We start from the raw sequence: 22,018 nt of genomic DNA, 5'->3' as shown, positions 1-22,018 counted from the left end.
AGGAGCCCTCAAATTAGAAATAAGTGGTGGCGGTGTTTAAGATAAAGTTGCTCAATGTTTCACAGCATCTCAAAATCATAAAGTCAGCCGGGACGCTGGACGTCGCGCAGACAGGCTGTGCACGCGGTGTGGCGTCTCTCCTGCGCCAGGACCAGCAGGAGGCACGGGGGCTGCCTGCCCTCTCCACGGGGGCGGCCTCCTCCCCTCAAGGGAGCGGCGCACGTGTTTCCAGACACATCCACGTTTTAGATAATTTTTCCTTACATTAAGCCAACATTAATTTTCCTGTAGCTTCCAGCCAGCATTGTAAACTGTGTTCTCTGGGGTCGCTACAAATGCCCCCACCTTTTTCCTTCTGTGACATCCTTCAGATCTTGAAGATCCTGTAGCGTGCCCTGCCCACCCTCCTTCTCTTCTCCAGGCTAGATCCGCTGCTTTGTCAGACAACCTCACTTAATAAGCCATGAGCTGCCTGTGTGTTTTCCATTTAAGGGCTGTTTTTGGCAGGGCCGCTGCTGTGCCCTCTCCAGCAGCATCTGCCCACCTCCTGCTGTGCCCCATGGCAGCTGTTTATGGACAAGAGCCCCTCCATCAGACCTCGGGGGTGGAGTTAGCTTCCCGCAGTAGAATGACTCACCTCTGAGGGCCTTGCCCAGAGAGGCAAAGAGGATGGAAGCCCTGTGAGGAGAACAAATACGTTTGTCTTTACACGGCTGTGTCGCCAGGAGCTGGCACCTGGCAAACGCTGGTATTTTCTTTTTTTTTTTTTTTTCTGTAAATAAGATTTAACAGATAATTTAAAAGTTTTACATTGTTAAATATGTCTATAAAGCAGTCGTGATAGAATAATAGAATAGGACATCCTCTACTCTTTTTAAAGATGGTTACAAAGACTAAATGAGAACTTTCCTCACCATGGCTACTTTTTTTTTTTTAAACATCTTTATTGGAGTATAATTGCTTTACAATGGTGTGTTAGTTTCTGCTGTATAACAAAGTGAATCAGCTATATGTATACATATATCCCCATATCCCCTCCCTCTTGTGTCTCCCTCCCACCCTCCCTATCCCACCCCTCTAGGTGGTCACAAAGCACCGAGCTGATCTCCCTGTGCTATACAAAATGCTGGTATTTTCTGATGCATGAATGCAGAAGGGAATGAAGGAAGCAAGCAGAGATGAGATGCAGAGACAAAGAAAGGCCTTCATGGGTTCAAAACCTTTACCTCAAATGTCCTGAGTCCCCTGCTCCAATCCCGGAGCCTGTCTAATCCAGTCCCCAGGCTCCAAGGCTGCATTCTGCCCACAGCGATACCCACCCCCCCAACAACTTCCACCCTTAATAACCCTGTTAAACCACCACCAGCTCCTCCTCACACCACTCGACCTCTCCCCATCCCCTCCTCCTCCTCTCCCCTTCTCTCCCCCAGCTCACAAACCACAAGCCTCACCTATAAACGTCCCAGGACGCTCCTCTCAGACACAAATTCCAAAGACATCCAAATGAGAAGAAAAATGGTGGAAGACAGTGTTTTGATTTGGGGGCACCAGCTGATATCCTTTGGTCCCAGACTGATTTGGGAAGGATCCCAAAAAAGCGCTCATGTGCCTGGCCACATGGGGCAGAAAGGCTGCTGGGGCTGTGCCCATTGCACAGAGATCCCTGGTAACGAGGACAGCTCCAAGGCATCCCAGTGCCATCTGCTGTTGAACAGCATGAGATGCCTTGAGCTGTTAAGTGGGCAGATTCAGTTTTATTTTTCCTCTCTGGAGTAAAAAGAAAAAGGAACTCTGGCCACGAGTGACATACAAACGTCAGGCCTGAGTCTATCTACACATGGAAATAACTCCCCAGGCCTCCCTTCTCCACCCCCATCTCTGGAGATAAACTGTAATAAAGTATTAACAACTGGCTCTGCTCTTCTGATAGACAAGGGATGACTCTCTTTTAAAGACCTTTGTGCTCTGTTGTTGGCAAAGCCATTTAAACTGTGATCATTAGCAGCTCTGCCTACAGCGCGGGCCGAGGCGGATTTCTCTGGAGAGGTTCCATCAATCACGTGTTCCTGGTGGGGAGCAGCTGTCTGAGGCCAGGGTGCAGGAGAGCGGGGGCCACACTTGACTCGCCCGGCCCAGCAGGGAACTTGGTGTTGGCTTTGGGCCTCGGGTGCACCTGGCTGGGAGGTACCTGACAGCACAGCGGGGAGCGGGGAGGCAGACGGGGTGGATACCTCCCTTTCCCCAAGAAGCCCAAGGGGAAGTTGCTCTCCGGCTCTTATTGAGACAGGCTGGGACCTGGGACCCTTTGCTGCAGTGTTTGCACCTGGACACACCTCTCCTGGAGCAACAAAATACACAGAAACTCTATGGGACTAAAAATAACTGCGTGCATGTGCAGTTGGGACGAATTCTGGACCTAAAAGATATAAAGAGACCAAAAAACCCAACTGCCACTTTTGAAGAGCCTGGAGCAAAAACAGGGTGTTGGGAGCAAAAGCGGGGAACTGCGCATGCCCTCTGCACACACCACCCCCAGAGGGGGTGGGCAAAACACCTAAGCCACCCCTCCAGCCCGAGCCCTGGACACACCCCTACCCTCACCCCATGTAAGGAACCAGCTCGCCAACCGCCCCCCCTCCCCCCTCAGGGAGCGAGCAAGCAAGGGAACCTGTTGTCTCTTCTCGCTCCCGGCTGCTGCAGCAGGGCCCCCAATAAAGCCTGGCCTGAATTTCTTGTCTGGCCTCTGATCAATTTCTATTGATTGGGGAAAGCCAAGAACCCTGGTCAGTAACATTATGAGGGATGGCAGTGGTGCATCTACAGAAGGAGAGCGCTGCACTGGGCCTGAAATATTCTGAAGCCCTTGGGGAAAGGGCTGGGAAGGGAAGGAAAGTTCAGTGACAGCTGAGTCCTGTCTGTTCCCTTTCAAGTCTTGCATGTTGCAGGAAGCACTTCAGATGGTGAAAACTGAAGGAACAGGAAGCTTGTGGATGGGTGTGTGAAAGGGCAGGGAGGCAGAGTTAGGGGGTGAGGAGAAAAGGGGGAGAAGCAAGAGTGGGGAGAGGACAACGGGGAGAGAGAGAGAACCGAGGCACAGGAGAGTCAGAGGAGGCATGTTTTGAGGGGTGAGAGCTTAAAAACATGGATTCATGAAGATCAACTATACTACAATATAAAATAAAAAGTAAATTAAATTTTTAAAAAAGGATGAATGAAGAAGAGAGGGACTGCTTCCCTTCTTTCTTCTTCTTTTCTCTTTCTTTTCTTTTTTGGCCACACCACGCAGCACATGGGATCTTAGTTCCCCAACCAGGGATCGAACCTGTGCCCCCTGCAGTGGAGGCGTGGCGTCTTAACCACTGGACCACCAGGGAAGTACTGCTTCCCTTCTTTTTAAAGGCTGAGTAATATTCCCCTGTATGTACATTTCATGTTTTCTTTACCCACCCATCAGTTGATGGACATTGAGTGCCATTTGTGACAACATGGTTGAACCTAGAGGATAGTGTGCTCGGTGAAAAAAGCCAAACACAGAAGGGCATATACCGCATGATGCCCCTTATATGAGAATCTCAAATAGACGTAGAAGCAGAGGGTAGAACAGTGGTTACTGGGCGGGGGGGAGGGGCGAAGTGGGGAGTGCCTGCCCGGTATAAAGTTTTAGTTACGCAAGATGAATTAGTTCTGGAGATCTGCTGTACCGTGTAGGGCTTATAGTCAAAAATACTGTGTTGTACACTTAAAATTTTCTTGGGGCTTCCCTGGTGGTGCAGTGGTTGAGAGTCTGCCAGCCAATGCAGGGGACACGCGTTCGAGCCCTGGTCCGGGAAGATCCCACATGCCGCGGAGCAACTGGGCCCATGAGCCACAGCCACTGAGCCTGCGCGTCTGGAGCCTGTGCTCCGCAACAAGAGAGGCCACGACAGTGAGAGGCCCGTGCACCGCGATGAAGAGTGGCCCCCGCTTGCCACAACTAGAGAAAGCCCTTGCACAGAAACGAAAACCCAACACAGCCAAAAATAAATAAATTAATTAATTAAAAAAAAAATTTCTTAAGAGAGTAGGTCTCACGTTAAGTGTTGTCACTACATTACACAACCATCAAACAGAGGGACACAAGGACACCTGCGGAGGTGATGCTATGTCGATTACTCTGAAAACAGGGTGATGGCGTCGCAGGTGTTCACATGTGTCCAAACTCATCAAACTGTATTCATTAACACGTGCAGTTTATTGTGTATCAACTAAACCTCAATCAAGCCGTTAAAAAGAAGGAAGGGCCTGTGCTTAGGGAAGGCAGTCTGAGTCTTTGGAGAGAAAGTTCAAAAATTAGCAGCTCTTCCTGAAACTCTGAAACTCAGACACATTCCTGGATGAAATTTTTCCAAAGCCAAGAACTTTGCTCCCCTTTTTTCGGCCTTGGTTGCCAGAGAGTTTAAAAGTCAAACTTATTGCCTAAGTTTTGTGATCTGTTCAAATCAGGTGACTGAAACATCTCCATCTGCTTCTCGGAGAGAGTCCTGGAAGTGTGATGCTCAAACATTTCTCCCCACACGGCATCCCAGGCTCTCAGCCAGCGTAAGCCCTTCAGGAAGTCGGGGGAGCACAAATCTTGAATAAAGGGCACAACATACACTCAAGGAACCAGGAAGATACATTCTCCCGACCCATCTCATCTCCGGAAGAGAATAAGACATGTCCCACGGCATTCAGATGCAGCTTGGCAGTGAACGGGCTCAGGGGGAGAGGAGGCCCTGGGACAGGCAGGGTCCCGAAGCAGCAGCCGTCCAGACACAGTAACCAGGACGATCAGTTGGCCAATTAATGAGGATTTTTGCAGTTGTCTTATTGCTCTGATTTAGGTTTAATTACCTAATAGTTTAGTTGGTAACATGAGAACAGGGCATAAATTTCCAAAGGTCCCAAAGGCTATGCAGCGAGAAGTCAGTTGTTCTCCCAGACTTCCCCTCCAGCTACCGTCCCCCTGCCCCCAGCTAGGTAAATGCTGCCACCAGATCCTCTAAAAGGAGACTGTCGGGTTCTCCAACAGGCTTGACAAAGGACCCTGGCTCATCCCAGAGATGGGGTTCAAAAGGCTCCTCTGTAGAAACAACGCTTGAGCTGAGAGGTGAAGGACAAACAGGGGTGTGCTAGTGAAAGAAGGAACGGCATGTGCAAAGGCCCTGTGGTCAGAGTGGGCACAGCACTTTGGACAAGATGGCAAGGAGGTAGGGTGGCCCATTCCCGGAGAGTGAGGTGGGGGTGGGCAGGAGCAGTGGGCAGAGGTGGCAGGGCTTCCTAGGCCATCTCAGGATTGTGACCTTTCTCCATAGACCTGATTTAAGCCCTGGGGGTTCAGAGGGTATATGTGACAGATCCATTTAACGTTTTGAAAACATAATCACTGTAGCTCCTGCGCAAAGAAGAGCGAGCACTGATAAGGGTAGAGACTGTACAGGAAGAGACTGTACAGTTAGGAGATGGTACAGGAAACCTTAGCTGCCCTGCCCCACACCTGTTCAGCATCCCCTTTGAATTCAGCCATGGCCACGGCCATGGCGGACTCTCCCAGGTGGGCTTCACCTCAAATGCCGCCTTCCCTGGGGCCTCTTCAGTGACACCGATGCCAGGGAAGCTGTTGGTGCACATGTAGGAATGATCTGAATGTGCACGAGAGTCTGTGCTTCCAGGAGCAACCCTCAGCCAGTGGAGAATGGGAGCCGGTGGATAAACGCTCCTCATGGGCAATCAGAACCCACTCTTCAGGTCCCAGGTTGGGTTTAGGTCCCACGGCGGCGACCTCACTTACGCACTCTTATATAGACGTTCCTTCTCCTCCCACTCTGCCTGCCCCTCCCTTCTGATTCCTGGGATTACTCCTAAATGAGCAATCTGCAAAGAAGTCCTTTTAGGCTCTGCTTTCTCGGGGTATCTCAAGTAAGACGGAGGCATTTGCAGCTGTCTAGGTGAGACAGGATAGGAGCCTGGACTAGGGCGGCAGCTGTGGGAATGGACAGATTGAAAGGATATTTGGAAGGTGAAATCAAGAGCCCAGTGCAGCCACATTCTCCAGCACCACTCTCTCTTCTATCCCCTTTGACATTTGGTGTGGCCAGTCCAGGCTCACAGCTTGTTACCACTGCGGAGTAACAAGTGGCACTTGTTGGAGGAGGTGTCTCACAGCTGTGCAAATGGCCACCATATATGGAGGCAGAACTCAACAGCCCTTGCAAAACGGAAGCTACGGGACACGAAGAGGGTATTTCCAGGCAGTCCTTAACTGGTTGAATTTAAAATGGGGCCTTTGGCAGATATCCCTGGCATTGAGCATCTCCTTCAGGCAAGACGGCACAGCCACTGTAGCAGAGAGAGAAGTAGCAGTAACAACAGGAGGCCGTGGAGGAGGAGTGATGGCTGTGCATCCAATGAAGATGAAGAAATGGGGACTCAGAGAGATAGGTCGTCTTCCCAGGGTCCCCTGAGCAGTGCCTGATAAAGCAAGGATGCACATCGTGGTCCAAATGGCTCCAAAGACCATGCTTTTAACGGCGATCTCCTTTTCAATTTCCCTCTGCTCCAAAGCACGGGGGTGGGGGTGGGGCCCGGGCAGAGTCCAGCCATCTCTATTTACGCTGGCTCATTGGACCAGTTGACCGTCAGTTACATTCTGTTACTCAGTAGACGAGGCTCAAGACTTTTTTGTTTTTTTTTTTTTTTGCACATAAAGGGTTTATTTTAAATGTTTTAAGGATAGGATAGCGTTACATCATAATTACAAATATTATGTACAGAATTAACAGATTTATATTGTTTATACTTCTAAACGCAGAGAACAGGGAACTGTCTATAACTTGTATAAAATAAAATTAAAACTAAAAATGAATTCGAGCTTGAAAGATGAGGTCATTTACCTAATTTTAAGATGCGAACATGAAACATATCACACTGTGGTGATAATCATGTCTCAACATATAAGTACATCAAACCAACATGTTGTACACCTTAAACTTATATAACATTATATGTCAATTATATCTCAAGTTTTAAAAATCAATTAATTGATTGTTTAATTTTTAAAAAAAGAGGACCTTTGGCGGATGTGGAGAATGGAGATGACACTGAGTGTGGCCTTGGCTGGATGGACTAGAGAAGCAGCAGTGGACGCCTCTCATTTATTTAGTTCACAAATAACAGCTGCCAATTCGCTTAATCCTTACAACAACCTCACGATGTAGATTCTGCTATTTTCCCCTTTACAGATGAAGAAACCGAGGCAAAAAAAAATGACTTAATAACTTTCCCAGGGAGACTCCGTTAGTAAGTAGCAGAACTGGGGTTTTCACCCAGGAATTCTAAAATCTGTGTTCTCACTCATGGCTCCCTGCTGTCCCTCCTTTACCGATTCACCCTACAAACACTGCTGGTTGTTTGCTCCATGTCAGGGTTAGTTAGATGCTGTGGGAGCGGAGGCTGGGTGAAATACAAAAATGAATCAAGCATGAATTCAGCCCTCAAGTAATTTATTCTCTCACTGATGTTAAGTGTTTCCATAAAGGATGATGAGAAAATGTAGAAAGTGACAAATGTCCAATAAAAGATACTGACAAAATACTATGGGGCTTCAAAAAAGGAGAGCGATTCCAATGTGAAGGATGCAGAGGGATGGGACATCAGTTTGGTTTTGCTGCATAATGAACCGCTCCAAAATTCAGTGACTCAGAGGACACCTACCTGTTGCCTCTCATGATTCTGCAATGGGCCGGTCGGTTCTTCTGTCTGGGGCTGGCTCCGCAGTGCCAGGTGATCTAGGAGGGCCTTGCTTATCCATCTGGGATGGCTGGGATGGAGGGGACCTCTTGTCCTCCAGATGTGGTCCAGCCTCACTCTCCTGGTGGAAAAAAGGTCCCTATCAGCAAGAGAGAGGAAAAGCCCTGATGCACAAGCACTTTTCCAGCCCCTCCATATGTCATGTTTGCTGATATTCCATTGGCCAAAACAAACCCAAGATTCAAGGGGTAGAGTGATCGGCTCCCCTTCTGCTGGGGTGTGGCAACAGCACATTGCAATGAGACATGCTTAGTGGGATTAGAGGGGAGTGTAGTTTTTTGTTTTTTGGGTTTTTTTCAATCAGGCAGGATCAGAGAAAGCTTTACAGAAAGAATGAGCCTTGAAAAATGGCTGGGGCTGGGGATTGTGGCAGGTTTCCCATATGTGGAGAAAATCCACAGAGGCGAGAGAGCTGAGGGTCTGAGACAGGCTGGGACCTGGCACCCTTTGCTGTGGGGCTTGCACCTGGAAACATGTCTGCTTGAGCAACAGGATACAAAGAAACTTATAAGGGATTAAAAATAACTGCATGCATGAGCAGCTGGGGCAAATTATGAACAATAAGATACAAAAAGACCAAAAACCCAGCTGCCACTTCTGAAGAGCCGGGAGCAAAAGCAGGGTACTGCGCATGCCCACCGCCCTCAACACCACCAAAGGGGTGGGCAGACCACCTCAGCCACCCCTCCAGCCCAACCCCTGGACCTGCCCCTACCCTCACCCCATAGAAGGAACCAGCTCGCCCCCGCACTTAGGAAGCAAACACGGGAACCTGTTACTTGTTCTCGCTCCCGCCTGCTGCAGCAGGAGCCCCCAATAAAGCCTTGCCTGAATTTCTTGTCTGGCCTCTGATCAATTTCTATTGATTAAGGAGGCCAAGAACCCTGGTCCGTGATAGGTCCTCAAGGACCAGCATGTGCTTCATTTGGGCTAGAAGGAAGGTCAGAAAAGAAAGTTGGAGCTGAATCATGGAGGGATGGAGGGATGTCTTTCAGATCTGGGATGGCGGCCAATGGCTTATTAAGAGGTTGATCTCTACTTGCAGGGCACAGCCCCTCTCAGAGAACATGCTCTACCACACGCCTGGCAGCTGTGGCAGCACAATTCTCTTGTTCCTGGAGCCCAAGGAGCAAGCTAAAGGACCTGGGGTAGCCAGTCTACAGGCTGCCAAAGCTCTATGGTGGCCGGAAAAGGTGAGTTGGGGGACTGAGGCATCAGTGGCAGAGGTCAAATGAAGGGCACACTGAGGTTAAGTCAAAGCTGGGGCATCCAAAGCTGGGTTCAAATTGCCACGTGGGAGCTAAGGGTGAGGAAGCCAGCTGGTAGAGACAGGAGACAGAGTTTTATGAAGATAAAAACTGACACAACGAGGGAAGACTGGTCCCTGGAGTAGCCTCGGGTCTTGATGACCTTCCCATCCACGTATAGGTTTACAAGTAATTCTCTTTCTCTGCGTCATGATTCTGTCCCTGCATCAGCTGATGATGGGTGGTCTGTCTTGCATCACATGATGGGTGGTCCTCTCCTTGCGTCCCTGTTTAGAACGCTGGTTGGAATAAAATTTTGAAAAGAGGCAGGGCAACCGGGATAGAAGTATGTCTTGGTCAGGTTGCAAAGCAGGGTGGATATTCAGGACTGGAGTTGTTCTTAAAAGGAGCTACTGTCTCTCTACCTCTCCCAGCAACTAGACATACCATAAAGTGAAAACTGTCGCCATGATATTTTCAGAAAAATTCTTTGCTTAGGTAAAGTCTTGAAAGCCTCAAGAATGTTAGTTTGTGGTCTTTCTTTCTTTTGTTTTTACTTCTTTCAAAGAATTTATCAGTTCTCACTCTGAAGAAGCTAGAAGCCATTCCACTCTGCCTTATTCCTTTTGGAATTTACTGAGTACATCTCAGCAGTGGCACGGAAAATATATTTCCTTGGAAACCAGAAGTCACACAATAGTCCTCACCCTTCAGAGCCCCATGGGGTGGAGAAATCCCCATGATAGTTGAAATCCGATTATTCTGCTTTTATGTCACCTCCTTTGCTATAAATGAGGGCCAGCGCAGCTGCCAGAGCACAGAATGACACAGATACAATGTGATGTGTCAACCACTCATGTTTCTCTTTTATGAGATCAACTTTTTATAACTCTGCAGTCAGTCCACTGACAGACTATAAAACTTGGCTTATTGGAAACAGATACAACCACCATGAGACGTCACTCGTCAGAGACCGATCCAGCCTCTTCTGGACACGAGTCGGTCCTTAGAGAGAAAGCCATTAGGAACGGGAGCCTGAGTTGCATCTCAAGCTGTGTAGGCACCTGTCTGGGTCACATAAATATTGCTCCTTGTGAAAACCTGCCATGCTGAGTCCTACCATAAAGTGCGTGACATTCATGGATTAGCCTCACGGCCTGACTGCTCATGAATCTTACTCCAGGAGATTTCAGAGTCCTTGAATCCAGCCAAATGTTACTGTCAAAAGCCTTTTCTAATCTATTTGTGGCAACAGAAATGTCTCCACTATGGAGAACCCAGAATGCTGGCAGCAAGGGCCAGCTCCCACTTCAAAGGGAGAGTTCAAAGCAGACGCCTCTTTGGACTTGAGCACCAGTGGGCGGAGTCAGTCTCACATGCCTGGTCTTCACGCACGTCCCACTCTACCCCGTCTCTGTCTTACCTTCACTGCAAGCTCAGAAACCACTGCTGTCCCCAGATCGGTCTCCTTATGCACAAATGGGACTCTGAGGTCCGCAGATAGAAAGGGTTTGGAAAGTCTCCCTGGTGCCACGGCTTTCTTCCCCTTTGGGGTGTGTCTCAGTTTGGGGCATGACTTTCTTCCCTCAGCATCCAGGGGCTCAGCTGCAGATGAGAAGCAGCACAGCGAAGTGTCCTGATGCAGGCACCACTGGAAAACATGTCTCCATGGAAACCCCAGGGTTACCTCACCCAACAGCATTCAGATGTGACTGACCACAGAAGCATTTTTTTTTCAATATAGAGGAAGTATCAGCTCTATCTACAAAGCCAAGAGGGTTTTGCTTTTTTTTTTTGTTTGTTTTTGGTTTTGTTTTTGAAGTTATATCCTCCTGTCCAGAGTTTTTGGGATCACGTCATATGTTTGGGGAGCATTTTGTATGTAGACAGCACTTTCCCCCGTGCCTCTGCCTCAGCACACAAAGACATCATTCCTATGAAAATAAGAGGGATTCTTCCAGGGGGACATGTCATTATTCATCTCTGCTCTAGTCATTGCCTGTTGCCAAAGAGTTGTTTTAATGTTCTGAATCCAGAATGCCTGTTTTCTCACAGCCTCAGCAGGATCTGGCTCACTCAGCACTTGATGGGGTTTGTTCATGGGAAACCCAGGGGCTGGGGGTGGGAGTGGGCGTGACTGCTGTCACGGTGACCTTTCACACCTCCACCCCCAGACGGGAGTCGTTAACTCGGGGCACCCATGTGGTCCGCGCTCCTCCCTCCGTCAGCCTGCTGGGGATCGGCATTATGCGGAATGATGCCTTCTGTCCCTCTGGGCTCCCCAAAGAGCTAACTTAATTGTTGGGAAACATTGGAGAAAAAAGATGTCATTCCTCTACCTCGTTGGTTCTCACCATGGGGGAGAGGAGGGATTTCGTCCCCTGGGAACAACGGGGCAAGGTCGGGAAACCTTTTTGGTTGCGTGACTGGGAGAGGGGTGCCAGAGGCATCTAGTGGGTAGGGGCAGGGACGCAGCTGAACATCCTACGATGCATAGGACACCCTTCCCCCAACAATAAACGATCCAGCCCGAAATGTCACTGTGCTGAGGCTGAGAAACCCTGGAGATCCAGCAAGGTGTGGCTTCAGGGCAGTTCAGGTCTCTGTTATTAGCAACGGGAGGACAAGCTATGGACTAGTTACTAACGGTATGAATAAACGCATCCAATGCACTCACTAGGGCACTCCAGTACACAGAGGACTTTCTTGTGACTGGAGAGTTTGCAGTGTATGTGAGTCCTTCCTGGAAGGCCTTTTCTTCTCTGAATTATGCTCTCAGTCTATGTTGTCTCCCACTGCCTATTTGTTAAAATTCCTTTCTGCACAATTCATATGAACATAAATCCTTCCTTTAAGGTCTAACCAATTAGAGAAAAGTAGATCCTTCACTTAAGAGCCATAATCTTACTTCCAATCACTCTCTCTCTCTCCGGAAATCTTAGGACAGGTGGAAACAGGGCAACGGATGAAGCCCATCTCATGGCCACGTCTAAGATCTATTGTTAAATGCTTAATAGGCATTTCTTTGTTATCACTAGTTTTCTAGTCATATGTCCTGGAATTATTACCTAAGATGCGATTTGTATGCTGAATCACATGGCCAACATTTTTGCGTGTTCCTCAAAAACGGGATTAGGAGGAAGCATGAGAGATCAGTTCCTGGGATCCACCGGCCTCTAAGCCAGCAAGAGATACAGAACCGGATAAGTTCTCAGAGTATCGCTCCAGTCTCCATCCCCGGCTTTCTCACCAGGACCACTTTCGTTCCAAAGCACGAGTGGCTAAGTCATATCAAGGCCAGTTAGGTCAAGATTACCAATAACTAGGCCCTCTGAATGTCACACCCGCTTGCTCACCGCCAGGGGAGGATAATATCAGGCCAAGGGAAGAAGCTGGCTCCGTGGGCTCTCAGGACAAAGCGGACTGGGCCGAGGTTCAGGGCTCCAGGCCACCGAGATGGCGGTCCTCTGGGAAGCACCACTGACTGGAGAGGATGATCTAGAGTGTTCCACCGTCCCTCTGCTCCAGCTACTCAGACTGGTCACATTTAAGAAAATGTTCAAACGTTTGTTCTCTACATCTGTGTCCATATGTTTGTGAGAACAAACGTATGGACACCAAGGGGGGGAAAGTAGGGGGTTAGGTGGTGGTGGTGGGATGAACTGGGAGATTGGGATGGGCATGTATACACTAATATGTACAAAATACATAACTAATAAGAACCTGCTGTATAAAAAATAAATAAATAAAATTTAGGAAGTAAAAAAAGAAATTACCCAGTCCATTAAAAACTAACCACCCCGTACCCTGGGGCCTCTTGATTTCTGAGATGGCCCACACTCTGTCTGTAGAGCGTGTTTCTCTCTAAATAAATCCACTTCTTACCTAAAAAAAAAAAAAAAAAAAAATAATGCTCAAGGTGTTAAAGCAGAGAAAGCATTTTAGAAGCCGATATAGATACGAGAGCGAGCTGGACACATACACGGAAGAACGTGGTCTCAAGAAGCCACAGCAGTTGAGCCTCACCTCGCAGTGGAAATCTTTTTTACAAGATCATATTAGTGGACTTCAACTGCATGCTCAGATCACCTCTGGGGCTGAGTGTGGATGTAGCCCAGCAAGGCCTCCCATCTGTACAGCTCTAGGACTCAGCACGGCCACACCTGAGATGGGGAGCAGTCTTCATGGAAAGCATTGCCCACTGAGGTTCAGGGCAGAGTCTGGGCCTGACAGGCGCCCCCTCACTGGGGGCACCACATGTTCTCACTTCCCAAGACAGAAATTGATTGGTTTATCGCATAACTTGAGCAGAATTTACTCCTTGTTCCAACGATGACCCAGGCAGCAGGCTCGGTCTCACTCGACACCCCCCTACCCCACTCCCCAGCCCACCTTTCCCCCGCTGCCCAACCTCCATAGCCACATCCTGTAGCAAGAACCTCCTGGGCCCTGTTGTCTGGGGGTGGGGAGGGGGGGGAGAGGGGGCAGGACCTGGGTGCCTAAACCAAGGTCTGGTTTAAGGTCGTCACCACTCAAGCCCCTCACTCCTCACCTGAACTGCCGTCACCCCCAGAGGATTCTCTGCAGCCTGGTCTGGAAGGAGAGAGCCCCTTGTAACCGAGGGAGAACTTCTTGTATTTTCCTTGCAGAGCCTGTCGTCAGCTTTGCTGCACACGGCCCTGGAGGAGCTGAGCTGGCCCTTGTTTAAGGAAAGCCAGCAAATCCACGCAGATGTTTTTCTGAGAGCTGTTCCGACCAGGGCTCAGGGATTTCGCCCTGCCTGGTATCACATAGCACGGGGGAGGATGGGACTTCTCATTGTAGAGCAGGAAGTATATTACATGAAATCAAAATGTAAGTGGGTTCTTTTTGGATTAGGCCATGTTTTTCTCTTCTGTTTTTCTTTACATAACTTTATCACTCAGCTCCTTTATTTTTCCCCTCTGCCTTCCTTGGCTCTCATGCCCACTCTGGTCTGCAGGACAAACTCAACCCACCAGGCGCTCTGGGTGGCACGGTTTCTAGCTCCACTCCAACCTCATCAGAGGCTCACTAAGGCTTTACTGACCTCATTTTCTGATCTGACACAGATATCCTGCTCCACCTAGTTTTTCAGCGCTCAGGAGACCTCTGACTTAAACCCAAGAGGCCAGAGAGCAGGAGGCTCGGTCCAGAGCGCAGCCTGATGCCTGCCCCCAGGACGGTCAGCGTCGCCTCCCTCTTGCTGCCTGCCCTTCTCCGTTGCCCACGTCCCCGACCAGAACCTGCCCTGCACACAAGCAGCTGATAGGCTTCAAGGGGTGACACGGACTCCCCGCACCTCACATCTCCTTAACAGCGCACAAGGCGTTTCATTTCATAATTTGAGGTGAAACGCTCAATGCAAGTCCCCTGGGAGAGGGATGGGAACCGAATTCACGGTGAGGCACCAATGGTCTCGTCTCAGCACAAAGCAAAGATTTGTTTGTGTTTGTTTGCAAGCCTGCTTGGGTTTAGCTCTGGGCTTCTGTTTAAGAGGGTTGAGGGCAGTGGGAGGACAGAACAGCAAAGAAGCACTGGTTCCTAAAAAGGAAAGGCCGATGGGAGACAAGTCCCGTCTCCTTCACAGCTTTGATTAGGTCTCCTCTGCTAACCCTCCCCTCCGCGGGCGTCTCCTGGTCCACCTCTGCATCAGCCCGACCTGCGCTGACGCCAACACGGGCTCTTTCGCCCTGTCTGCCTCACAACCGGCCTCTATCCATGCGTTAGTTTCCCACGAAGTGCTTTCCCCAGAAATTGAGAAATGAGCCTGTGTCCCAGAAGACAACGGTTTTGCTTCTTCATAACCAAGAAATCTTGAAAGGATCAGAAATAGAAGGAAAACACGGCAAAGGAGGGAAGAGCCCTAGAGGGGAAGGAAATGAAAGGCAGGGTGAGACCCTGTCGAAAACTCAAAGTAGCTGAACTGTGCTAAATGAGCTGAAACAATGAGGCGACGCATCTCTGGGCCGGTCCTGGGCCTGCTGGTCGACTACACATTGCTCCTCACACCCCATCTGCTCCGTCTCTCGGGGGCCGACCCTGCGGGCTGTGCTTCTCAAGCCGCCGTAGCAGCAGGGTTCCGCTGGGTTCAGCCATGGGGGCCACCAGCCGGAGACAGGGCGGCGGGGTTGGGGAGAGGAAGGTGGGGAATCGCCTCCCCCTTCTCTGCCTCGTACAATTTGTATGTCAGTATTTCTTATTGTTGGCCCCAAAACAAAACAAAACAAAACAAACAAATCCACTCTACAGGGAGCTCAGGCTTTTATGACCCACATCCTATAGGAGGGATGGAGAGACCTCCAGAGAGAGCCCGGTCTCTGTCCTTACATCTTCCCCAAACGCTGGCTGGAGAGGACAGTGCTGCCCAACTGTTCTCACCTGCCTCCTTTCCTTGGGGGTTTTTGGCGGGCAGGTGACTGAAGGTCCTGAAGGTGGTGAAATCAACCTTCAATTCCACCTTGCATCAAGGCCACATTATGTGGGCGGCTTTGGTTCCAAATCAAACGCCGTGAGCGACCTCCTGCTTCCTGCTTTATAAAATCTAACATTTGGATGCCTCTGCTTCTTCCTGTGATGCCGCTAGACCTGCGTGTAGACATTCATACTATTATAAAATGTGTCCTGCTTGTACGAGTCTACCAGCTAGTCTGTACTCATTAATCCACTCAGAACAAATAGGTCATTTTATCACTCCCTAAGGAAAAAAGTGATGCTTTCCAAATTTGCTGCCCTGTTAAACGCTATTCAGAAACAAAACAGTTGAGTGCCTCTCATTATGGTGATTAGCTCCCGGGGCCTGGACTCTAGTCTGGATGTTGTAATAAATTGGAGAGAGAAATCTCAAGTCCGAACTCCCCCACCCTAAACTCTCAACCCAACCTTTTATTTTACTTTCAAGCTCTGAAGTAGTTTTGTCCGCTGAACAGCTGACTCACTGTACGTCATGCCAAGGATGATTTTTCAGAGCAGGGGTCCTGGGGAGGAGGAAGGAGGAAGTCTGAGAATGCAGAATCCCATCCCGTCCATCCCATCATCTCGGCATCTCTGGTCCCATCGCGGCTGGCAGTTGTTCAAGGAGCAGTTTGTAACCTAGGGAGTCAGATTTGGGAAAATGTACAATGTGACCCCAACCCTCCAACTGCCTCTCCCAGCCTTCGATCTTTTCTGAAAAGAGTGGAGTGCACAGTGAGACAAGAAGGAAGGTAGGAGAGTGGGTGAGGTCAAGGGTCTTTCAGAAAGGAGAGTATTCCTAAAACAGCTTTCCCCTCTGGTGGCCTCTCTCTCCTTCCCATCACTACCAAGGTGCTAAACAATGCAACCGAGGTGCCCTCACAGCACCCACTCTCCCCCCAGCTCTGCACCCTGACCCCCACCACCTGCTGGAATTGCTCTGTCACAGGTCACCTCCCACTGTCCGGTAATTAAATTCAGGGGCATGTCTGCCTTCACCTCCCAGATGCAACTGCAGGATTGGACCATGCTGTGTGTCTCCAGCCTTCCTCTCTCCATTCTCCGCTCTCTTCCTCCATCCCAGGGCAAACACTATCAGAGTCTATTGCAAATGCCTCTCCTCCTTCCCTATTCCTGTTGGCATTGTCGGGAGCGAGGCATTAGGGAATTTGAGGCAACTGTCCGCATTAGCCTTTTACTAGCTCCCAGTTAGAGCTTTGCTTCGGTTTGCACCCACCTGGGACACACACCTGTGCCAGAGTAGAAGTCATACACTGTAACTGCCCTGCTCAAAAATCTCCCACTCTGCTTTGTGCACAGAGTACAGTAAACACGAGCGAATCTGGCCCCCAAGTCCTCCTCAGCCTATGTTGCAGCCCTGCCCCTTCACACATCTAGTTCCCGGCTTGCTCACCACACCCTAACGAGCTCCTCACTCCCCATCTCCACCCGCTCCCGCATGCTCTTTCCGTCATCTCTGCTTCAAGTCGTAGGGAGAATCCTGCCTCCAGCGTGAAGCTCGTCCTGAATCCCTTTAACGGAATGCGATTGCTTCTTTTTTAAAATCCCAGAGAAAATATCCCCCTTAAAACGAGCAATTATATGTTTAAGTTTGCAATGTAAAATAAACATTTTTTAAAAGGAAGGTATAGCTTAAGTCCCACTTGACAAGCCCACCCAATCCCAGACCCCTCCTGGTGCATTTACACACACCCGTGGATGTAGAATGTGCAGTCGCCAGATGGGGGCTCAGGACCCACTCCTTGTGCCGGCTGCCACTTCTACTGCCGGTACCATCTTTACTTGGTTGTTTGGAGACCACTCCTCGGAATGTTGCGGGGACTGGCTTCTCGCTTAACTTTGCTTCTCTCTATCAAATGTCTTTTAGAAATTCCTAATAATTTCTAGCTAACCAAAGTCATCTCTTTAATTTGCAGTCCTGTTAGGAATTTTCATAGTTGGTGATAGTACACCTTTCCTGTCAGTTTTAGGACAGGAAAGAAACGGAGCCACAGGGGTGCAGTTTCCCATCTTGATGGTCTGCCCACCCCTCGTTTTAGTTCAACATTTTGCCTCAAAATATTTGCTGCTCACAGGCGTCTTCACTAGGGGTCTCTGGGGTTTCTATGATACCTAGCTAGCGTGGCTGGCGGGAGCTCCATAAGCACACACAGTTTCAATAAATGGTAGGAACATTTTTTTTCTCGCCCACATGACTCGATATCAACAGCACAATGCTAGGACGCTCTGATCGCTGTCGGTGACTCATTTCAACATGGATGCATTCTTAGAGGGTCTTCCCTGCTTACCTTCATAACTGGAGGTTTGGGTCTATTTGATCACAGAACAGACAGCGTTTTATGGGCTGTAAATGGAGACAAAGTTACAGGAAGGAAAGGAGTAGCCAAGAAGCAGAAGAGGCCTTTTTTTTTTGCCTTTTGGCCTCACCGCATGGCTTGTGGGATCTTAGTTCCCTGACCAGGGATTGAACCAGGACCCACAGCGGTGAAAGCGCCGAGTCCTAACCACGGGACCACCAGGGAATTCCCAGAAGCAGAAGAGGCCTTAACAGCACAAACTCCACTCTGCCCGCTCCCCAGAAGTGCAGAGAGATGTTGGGGAGAACTTTGGAAATCCATAGGCAATGGGGCTGGGAAGTTCCTGCGCATTGTGTCCAATCTCAAAAGAGGCAGGGAGGCCTCAGCTGACATTCGAAAACCAAAAGCAGAATGCAAAATTATAAATACATACAATTTATCCATCTTTTTAAAAAAGCTGATGTATCACAGCTTTCCTATACATAGATACAGATATAGACCATAGACACACACACACACACACACACACACACACACACACACACACACACATCTCAAAAGACAGGATGGAACGTTGTGAAGAATAAATGCCCATGGTTGGATAAGTCTGGCTGAACAAGTACACTTTTCAGCCTTCCTTCTCCAATCCCCCCAAAATGTATGTTTTTAAATCTAAAACAGTACTAGGGGAAAGAAGAAAGACAGAAGAAATAACTAACATACAGGAATAAAGGAATTTTTTAAATAGTAGCTAAATATAAACTAGAGTAGAAAGGATATAAAGCTGTGAAAATAGTCAAATTCAATTAACAGGGAGAAAGATGAACCACTTTTAAGGGAGTGAATTTAAGAGAATATATTAGTAATAACGTATTCTAATTATGTTTAGGAAAAATACATTTATATCATCAGTGTGTTTGATGGCTTTAAGGTAAAGAAAATTTGTAAGATTTATGTGTTATTATGCAAAGTTGTAATAGCATATGAATTGAGTGATCTACCTCTGCTTGTCAGTTACTGAGCCCCTGGTGGAAATTCCAGCAGGATGGACCCAGCCAGTCATCCCCATGCTTTCACAATTAATATTCTCCCCTTAGCCAGCTCCTCTAAATTCTGATATAAAATGGGCTTGAATGATTCTGAGAAAGGCCAAAATAAATATCCATTGTAGGTGAGATTTCTAGAAATTTGGGGTAAAAGAGAGAAGGCTCCGTAGCTTCTGTTTTTTAAAACATCCCCCATCTTATAAGCCTTTACCACCTTCTCCCCAGTTCTCCTTCCAGAAGGACCCTGATACGTGTTTCAAGCATGTGTCATACCCCTAAGCCAGCACTTCTCCAATCAGGCCTCAGGCTGATGTGAAAGCAGCTTGTAACCAACAGGAAGGCAGAAGGTTCAGGAGGAAACCAAAGCTTCCACGTGAGTCGTCCAGCAGCCTCAAGCAACTTTTGTGACACACACACCAGAAGTCTTCGAGAAATCTTATCTCCCTCAGCGCTTTCTGGAGTTTAAAGGGTTAAGCCAAAATGTGCTGATTTACACTGGCTGGGTGTTGGAAGCATGTAAAGTAGAAAGGACTGTAAATTGGGTGTCAGCCCAGGACCCGGTCAGCTCACAGCAGCTTTCTGACCATAGACAAGGAAGTTTCCCCAGGCCTCAGGTCCTCCGTCTATAAAATGACAGGCTGAATTAGATGAAATCAGAGTTGTATAAACAAGGCTCTGGCCAAATGCCTCATGGTCATTGTGACAGTTCATCTGCAGCACAATTCTATGTGGTGTGTATATTATCTCCATTTTACAGAGCATTTCTTTTGGGGTTTTAAATTTTTTTAATTTTTTTTATTTTTGAAAATTGTATTGAGGGACTTCCCTGGCAGTCCAGTGGCTAAGATTCCACGCTTCCAATGCAGGGGGTGCGGGTTCGATTCCTGGTCAGGGATCTAAGGTCCCACATGCTTCGCTGTGCGGCCAAAAAAAAAAAAAAAATTTATTGACGTATAGTTGAATACAGAGCATCTCTAACATCCTTACTCATTCTAATATTTTTAGACTGTAGATAATTAAGTTTCATATCCATTTGGATTCTTATTTTTCTGCAAAGTTACTTGAATTTATTTTTTAAGGGGTTTATTATAGGCACTTCTAAAATGAAGAGAAGTAATTACCCAATGGACTCAGGAAATGAGATTGCTAATTTGGATGCTAAAATGGTTTCTGATTACACTGATGAACTCTCTAGTCTTCCTAAATTCACCAGTAATTCATTTCTCTGCTTTTTTCCAGCTCGAGAGACTTGATTCGTCTGCGCCCTCCACAGACTAAGCTTCAGATGGATCATTATGCTGACTTCTGCTACAGCTCAGGATCATTTTGGACAGAGGTATGGCGAGGTGATGAGTCCCAACCAAGAGGCTACAGGACTGGGCTTCCCCCCATCTCCGGAGTCCCACTCAGCACAGGGATTTATGTTGGCCTCTTCCAGAACCGTGGAAGGCTACCTAATGTTTGAGTCAAGTGCAGCTGGCTGGGGTCTTTAACTGGTGGTTGGTCATGGCTGGACTGCTGATCCTCTGGAATTTCCAGCAGGTGCAAAGTGGGAATAAGCCATCAAGTCTGAATTAACCGAGAAAAGCCCCAGAGGTGAGGCAAACATTGCTCAAGTTTTAAAAGACATTTATTTTCAAGTGCCTGCAATTTGGAATGATTTGAAGGACTTCAGTTTCAGGCTCCTCTGCAGCCCAAGTCCAGAAGGAATCCTGGGGACCGTGTGCCCACCTGGAAGGTGATAGAAATTCTAAAAAACTTATTCTTAGGAAAGTCATAGCCAAAAAACCCTTCCAGACATCTCTAGCTGTGATTCCTCTTAAAATCCGGGGGAGGTCCATGACCATCTGGCTTCCAAGATGAAGAAATCACAACTGTATCTAAAAGATACCAGGGCAGCGAGGAAAATGTGAAAGGTCTGGTCAGTGAACCCATTTGTTTTATCTTTGTGATGCCAACCAGTGTTTCATTTCCTCGGGGTAGCCCTGGTTTTGGGGAATCAACTTCCAGCCCAGTTCTGCCACTTGCTAACAGTGAGATTTGGGGAACGCCAACCCCCCCCATATCTCTGGCTTCGGTTTCTAGACCTATAAAATCAGTGCTAGACAGGTTGAGGTTCTTTTAGCCAGAGCAAAACTGACTCTATAAAATACACCGTTTGTTCTGTTGTCATGGAGACAGACTGGAGCTCCATTAAGCCCACCAGCTCCGCCACAGGACTTACCTGAGGCCGATCCCATCTTCAGAAGCTCAGGGCCGGGAATCTGTATGGGACAGGAGCCTGCAGCCTGTGGGCGTCAGGGCAACTTCACCTCGGGATGGTTTGTCCTCCAGGCGCACACTCTTCTAAAAGGAGAGAAGTGGATTTAGTAAACTTTGGGGAGAGGTGAGTGGCCGCGTTCTAAACACTAAATGAACAGAGGGCTCAGGGACCAAGTTGGCCGACAAGAGTTGTTTTTAAATCAGTATTCTGCAAAAGGGGTACAAGAACATTTTTCCAGGGGCTCTTCAGGCACTGACAGTCTTGAGGAAATTAATTTTCAGATGCTCGATTTAAATTTGTATTTTTTTCTGCCTAAGAACAGACCTGTACTTCACATTTCTCAACGATTTTTTACCCCAGCCGTCCTTCTCCCACTTTATAAAAAAACTGCATGCCCCTCACCCATCCTGAAGCTCACAAGGGTGAAAGCCTCCAGGGCACCACACCTCTCCTTCCAGAGAGCCCCGGACAGGGACAGAGGGAAATGTCCTTAGAAAATACTGGAGGTAGAGGCCCCTTACTTCACCCAGGCGACAAGGTCAGATGAAGGTCTTACGATTCTCTGTAAGAATGGGGATTCAGAAGCGAGACAGTTGTCACGGGGATGCGAGGAAACTTATTCGAGTTCAAAAATGAAGTCAGGGATTTTCTGCGAGGAATTGGCTGATTTGGCTAATTGGTCTGAGGAGGCTCTGCCTCTAGGCTCTGTGCTGGATATTGTCCACGAGGAACTAAATCTGCAGGTGAAAAATTTTCACAAGCATATATTAAAGCACATGAAAAAATAATAGCCTCCTTATTAAAAACTGTATTTGCAAAGGTGTGTTTAAATTAATAACAATGCCA

At 48.2% G+C, this 22,018-nt stretch overlaps 1 long non-coding RNA gene across 1 annotated transcript in view; it reads right to left on the bottom strand.

Annotated features, from left to right (window-relative positions):
- The window catches only part of LOC309606255, a 71,965-nt gene that overhangs the window by 36,841 nt on the left and 13,106 nt on the right, over positions 1-22,018 (bottom strand). Inside the window, exons 2-4 of the long non-coding RNA XR_014231731.1 lie at positions 16,031-21,909; positions 13,627-15,680; positions 7,732-7,888 (exon numbers count right to left, since the gene is read on the bottom strand). This is a non-coding gene — a long non-coding RNA (uncharacterized lncRNA). The remainder of the gene's footprint in view (positions 1-7,731; positions 7,889-13,626; positions 15,681-16,030; positions 21,910-22,018) is intronic.

This window comes from Balaenoptera borealis (genome assembly GCF_965194805.1).
Source record: "Balaenoptera borealis genome assembly, chromosome: 11".
NCBI classification, from domain to species: Eukaryota; Metazoa; Chordata; class Mammalia; order Artiodactyla; family Balaenopteridae; genus Balaenoptera; species Balaenoptera borealis.
The sequence above is the reverse complement of the archived record's forward strand: the minus strand, read 5'-3'. Positions and strand labels throughout refer to the sequence as shown.